The sequence below is a fragment of the Leopardus geoffroyi genome, chromosome B3, assembly GCF_018350155.1.
Source record: "Leopardus geoffroyi isolate Oge1 chromosome B3, O.geoffroyi_Oge1_pat1.0, whole genome shotgun sequence".
NCBI lineage: Eukaryota > Metazoa > Chordata > Mammalia > Carnivora > Felidae > Leopardus > Leopardus geoffroyi.
The window spans coordinates 36,518,857-36,524,856 of record NC_059337.1 but is presented as its reverse complement, the minus strand read 5'-3'; positions in this window follow the sequence as shown (position 1 = coordinate 36,524,856).

The following is a 6,000-nucleotide window of genomic DNA, read 5'->3' as shown; positions in this document are numbered from 1 at the left end:
TGTTGACAGTTCCCACGTTTATATCCTGAGCCTGGAACTCTCTCCTTTACCCTGGCATTTATATCCGTCTGCCTACCTGAATCTCCATCCGGGTGCCAAATTCTCATCTCCAGCTTAGAACGTTCAAGACTGAACTTCAGATCAGGGCGCCTGGGTGGCTCAGACAGTTAAGCGCCCAACTCAGCTCAGGTCATGATCTCACGGTTCGTGAGTTCGAGCCCCTCGTCGGGCTGTGTGCCAACAGTGTGGAGCCTGCTTGAGATTCTCCCTTTGTCTCTGCCCCTCCCCTGCTTGTACTCTCTCTTTATCTCTCAAAAATAAATAAATAAACTTAAAAAAAAAAAAAAAGACCTAACTTTGGATTGAACCCTCCCCCTAGTCTGAGCCACCTGCCACGTCTCTAATCTCATTGGTGGCAACTCTGACCTTCCAGGAACTCAGCCAACACCTGTGCAGTCACTCTTGATACCTCAAGTCCTCTGGGCTCTCTCTTCCAAATATATTAAGAATCTTCTAAGACTTTCACTGCTACCATCCTGGCCCTAGCGCACTGTGGCGGGTTGAATTATCCACCAAAGACATGTGGAAGCTGTGACTGTGGCCTCATTTGGAAAAGGGGTCTTTGTAGATGTCAGTAGCAATCTTCAGTTGAGGGGCACCTGGGTGGCTCAGTCGGTTGAGCCTCTGACTCTCTTGATTTCGGCTCAGGTCATGATCTCACAGTTGTGAGATGAAGCCCCATGCTGGGTGTGGAGCTCCCTTAAGATTCTCTCTCTCCCTCTCTCTCTGCCCTTCCCCAACTCACACGCTCTCTGTCTCTCAAAAAAAAAAAAAAAAAAAAAAATCTTGAGTTGAGATCATCCTGCATTCAGGGTGGGCCCTAGATCTGTTGACAGGTGTCCTTGTAAGAGACAGGCAGAGAGAGGTCAGAGACACAGGGACAGCAGGAGAAGGCCACGAGAAGACGAAGGTGGAGGTCGGAGTTTTGCAGTCCCGTGCCAGGAAATGCCTGGAGCCACCAGAAGCTGGCAAAAGCAAGGAGGAATTCTCTTCTGGAGCCTTCAGAGGGAGCACCGCCCTGCTGACCCCTTAGCTTTGGGACTCCTGGACTCCAGAAGCGTTGGAGCATTAGTTTTCGTCTGTCTCAAGCCACCTAGCGTGTGTTGGTTTGTTAAGGCAGGCCCTAGGAAGCGAGTACATCACTATCGTCTCGCACTTGGGTTGTTGTAAGAGCCTCTGACTGGTCTCCTGTTTCCATCCTTCCCTCCTATAGTCCTTCCTCAACACACCAGGGTAATCCTGTTAAATCATAAGCCAGATCTCTCCAATCTACTCAAAATTTCCAGTGATTCCAATTTCACTCAAAATAGAAGCTAAATTCTTTACAGTGGCCCCAAAGGCCCTATCTGTTCTGGCCCCTCCCCGCCCACCCCCTGCTGGACCCCCTCGCCTTCTCCTCTCCGTCTTGCCCACCCCAGTCCAGGCACCACCTCCTCTCTATTCCAAGCTATGCATTTGCCCCCTTCGAGCCCTGTCTGACCATTCCCTCCCGCTGGAAGGCTGTCCCCACCGCCCTCCGCCCGTATCCTCTGCTCTCTCCTTGGCCTCCTCCTAGTCTATTCCGAACTCACCATCTCAGACCCCGCCCTGACCACCTTGTTAAATGTGGACGCCCAGCATTCCTCACTCTGCTTACCCTGCTTTCTTGCCCCCATAGCCTCTATCATCTCTAGTGTGCTAGATTCTTCGTTTATCATGTTTTTTTTATCACTTATTATGGTTTCTCTCCCACTGGAATGGAAGCCAAAGGGCAGGGATTCTTGCCTGTTTTGTTCACTGTTGAGCGCTCAGCACCTTGAAGACAGTCTGGCATGTAGCAGGGGTCCCACCAACAACTTGTTTTGTGAAGGAATAAATAAATAGCTGTTAGTACACTTTTTCCGATTCTAATTATCATTTATTTTCCAAATATGTCATACGTTCACCTCTTTCAAAATTCAAAAGGCACAAGAAGACTTACAGCAAAAAGCCTTCCTCCAGCCCATGTCCGTCCAGCCCCTCTTTACTTCCTTACCCCAGTACAATTGATATTTCTTTTCTATCTTACTAGACTTTATACCTCTTTCTCTGTCTTTTTATCTCTATCGACCTATCACCTATCTCTGGTTTGTTTGTTTGTTTGTTTGTTTGTTTGTTTGTTTGTTTGTTTTTTAGAGAGAAAGAATTTTAAGTAGGCTTCACGTTCAACACAGAGCCCAGTGCGAGGTCTCGATCCCGTGACCCTGGGATCATGACCTGAGCCGAAATCAAGAGTTCTGTGCTTAACCAACTGAGTCATCCAGGCATCCCATCTATTTCTAATTTTTAACTCACTCAAAGGTATTCGAAACTCAAAGGTATTCCACGCCAGCGCATAAGAACTTTTTCCTTTTTATAGTGGCATAGCATGTAATGGTATGTAGAAAACTTTAAAAGGTTTAACCAGCCCTCAGTTAGTAGACATTTAGTTTGTTTGCCATTTCTTGATATTCCAGACAATGCCAGGATGTTGTATATAGATGATTTCCAGGCTTGTGAATATATCGCTGCAGCATAGTACATTTTGGAAATAAGTGAACTTTGATCGTGACATTTTTAATACAGGAACGCTGGGCCCAATCCTACGTTTATGAGGTTGGAGTCCTCCCCATTCCCCAGCTGGGCTTGCCATGCCCTCGTGTGCTCTGCTTCTCTGGTCTCATTCTGGGTGGGGCTGGTCTTCAGAGCCGGCTAAGAGTCATCTGACATGATGCAAAGTACTTAATCCCACTCAGTGCTCTGTCAGGGAGGGATTAGAATCCCTATTTACGTTGAAAACACTGAGGCTGGGGCGCCTGGGTGGCGCAGTCGGTTGAGCGTCCGACTTCAGCCAGGTCACGATCTCGCGGTCCGTGAGTTCGAGCCCCGCGTCGGGCTCTGGGCTGATGGCTCAGAGCCTGGAGCCTGTTTCCGATTCTGTGTCTCCCTCTCTCTCTGCCCCTCCCCCGTTCATGCTCTGTCTCTCCCCATCTCAAAAATAAATAAAACATTAAAAAAAATTAAAAAAAAAAAAAAAAAAAAAAAAAAAAAAAAAAGAAAACACTGAGGCTCAGAGCGGCTGGGTAATTCAGTCACCCAGGTGAGAACCAAAAGCAAGATTCTTTTCTAGAGAGTTCCTGGAGGGAGGTGCGGCGGGGGGAGGGGATGGGCTAAATGAGTGATGGGCATTAAGGAGGGCACTTGTTGGGATGAGCACTGGGTGTGATATGTAAGTGATGAATCACTAAATTCTACTCCTGAAACCAATCCTACACTATATGTTAACTAACTTCAATTTAAATAAAAGTAAGATCTTAAGGGGCGCCTGGGTGGCGCAGTCGGTTAAGCGTCCGACTTCAGCCAGGTCACGATCTCGCGGTCCGTGAGTTCGAGCCCCGCGTCGGGCTCTGGGCTGATGGCTCGGAGCCTGGAGCCTGCTTCCGATTCTGTGTCTCCCTCTCTCTCTGCCCCTCCCCCGTTCATGCTCTGTCTCTCTCTGTCCCAAAAATAAATAAACGTTGAAAAAAAAAAAAAAAAAGTAAGATCTTAAAAAAAAAAAAAAAAAGATTTTTTTCTAAAAGTTGGACTTATAATCAGTACAAGTACTTAACCTCTCTGGGCCTCCCATTCCTCAGTTATAACACGGAGATTACAATAGCGGCTATTTCATAAAGTTGTTTGGAGGGTGGGAGAGGGTGTTTTGCGGGTGTTTTTTTAAAGCAATAATTTTCAGTTTACTAGATAAGACAGATTTGCAACATAGGCTGCATGAATCCAAAATAAGCGAGCTACAGCAAATGATAAGGAAACTGGGCAGAAAAGAAAAAAGCATACATCGTGGGTGTGGGGGGAGATTCAAATTAAAAAAAAACGTTATTATAAAAGACTTTATTATAAAAAAGGCAGCAAGGACTAGAGTGGATCAGAAACCATTGGGCAAAGAGTGGGAGGCAGGTCCCCGGGAATATTTAGGGATGAACAGTGTTTTTTAAATTGTCATCAACGGCTACCCACATTAGCATAACTTTGGGTGCTTATTTTCAGTGTGCGGATTCCAAGTCCTCTTCGTAGATTTCCCCAGGAGTGGAGATTGCATGTAACTCTATCCAGATAGCACTACCCTGACTCCATCACAAACCTCTCTTCACCTTTCCTCCTCATGCCCCAGTCATGCTTTCTTCATCACCAGCATAGCTAGTGATCTATCCAGAAGAGATTCCTGGATTCCAAACCCAGATATCTGTCTGTGGTTCTGATTTGTTTTTGCTGGGGGAAAAAAAAAAAATAGTGACAGACGACCCATGAATACATCAAGGTGTAGCCTGGTGTCTTACAGGTACAGGGATCCATCCAGTCTCGACTGTGAAGGTCACCCCCAATGCCCATGTACCCCACCCCCCATAGTCGCTCTAATCTCTGATCCCCTGAATCTCAGGGCTAGTTCCTTTAACCCAGTACCTTTTACAATCTAAGTAGGTGGTGAAAATTTAAGTAAACAGTATTCATTGATGTTACGATCGTGGGTGGCATTTTCTATCACTAAATGATCCTGGTACACAGATATTATTCACTTAAATAATCAATCACTGTCAACAAATTACAGGATGCAGAGAATGAAATTAACAAAGTGAACTATGGATATAAAATTCATTTGAAATTCAATTTAGTGACAACATTAGCTTTCAATTAGTCTGCCCAACTGTTTGAACATCTTCCTTTTGCACAGATTTAAAAAAAACAAATGTAATTAACCTTTTTACTGTTCACTTGCTGTTGGGTGCAATAACATCATTATTACATGGCCCCTGTTATTGGAGCGTGAAATAATTAAATGATGGCTTGGGATGAGGGCATCAGGGCAGTGCTGGGGCTGTTTTCTGGAGTCTCTACTCATGACCGAGGGGTCGGGGAGAAGAGGGGTCCAGGAGGTAAAGATGGGAGTGCATCTGCTCTGAGGCTTCCCCAGTGAGCATCTGATATTGTTGGCACTGTCTCTGGATTCTCGGAGACACCTTCTCAGGACCCGTCTCACACTCCAGATTCCTTATTCCCTATTCCACATCCGAGTTTCCTGCCAGATTCCCCTGAACACTTGGCTCCTTCTCCCACACCTCATTTCCTTCCGTGGTTCTAGGACACCTTTTATCTAGTCTCTCCAGCTGGAGAGCTGGAGTCTCACCAGACTCCTACCTCCCCTCAACTACACGGGCAGGGAGTCGCCTCACCCCGTCCGGTCTTTTCCCAATGGCACCTGCCACTCTCTCTTGCTGTCTGTGCCCGTGGCTGCCACGAGCAGTCTGGGCCCTCGTCTCCACTCACTTTTTTTTTTCTTGTGCCCCTGCATTGCTACATCCTCTCCTCGACCCCACAGTCCGCCTTGTACACTTCTGCCAAGCTGTAACGGGCCACTCCCAGGCTCAAGACCCTGCCACGGCTCCCCTCCGCCCCTACAGTCCAGTCCAAGCCTCCCGGACACCTGTCCTGGCCGTCTTTCACCGCCTGCCCTGGCCTGGTAGGCACAACATCACCCACTTCCCCTGCCTCTTCTCCCTGCCCGGACCCAGGCTGCCCTTTAAAAATTGGCCACCTGCTTGCCTCCGAACATGCCCTGCAGTTTCCCGCCCTCACACCTTTGCTCATGCCAGCCGCCCCATCTGGGGAAAGAACACAAACAAATGAAAAATCCTTTCCATTTGTCTCCTAGTAAAATCCTTCTTCCCGAGGCCAGCCCAAACCCCACACTTGCTGTTCAGCCTTCCCTGCTGCACCCCAGACTCCAGAGATCTGTCTCTGTCAAACGGTTCACACGCCTATTGTCTGGAACATTCCTTCTGATCCTTAATAACATGCTTTGTGATTTTCCTCTGTGCTCTTGGCTGCACAGTACATTCTTTGAAAGCAGAGACATGCCTTGTGGTCTCCACTTCTTGCAGACTGTCTTGT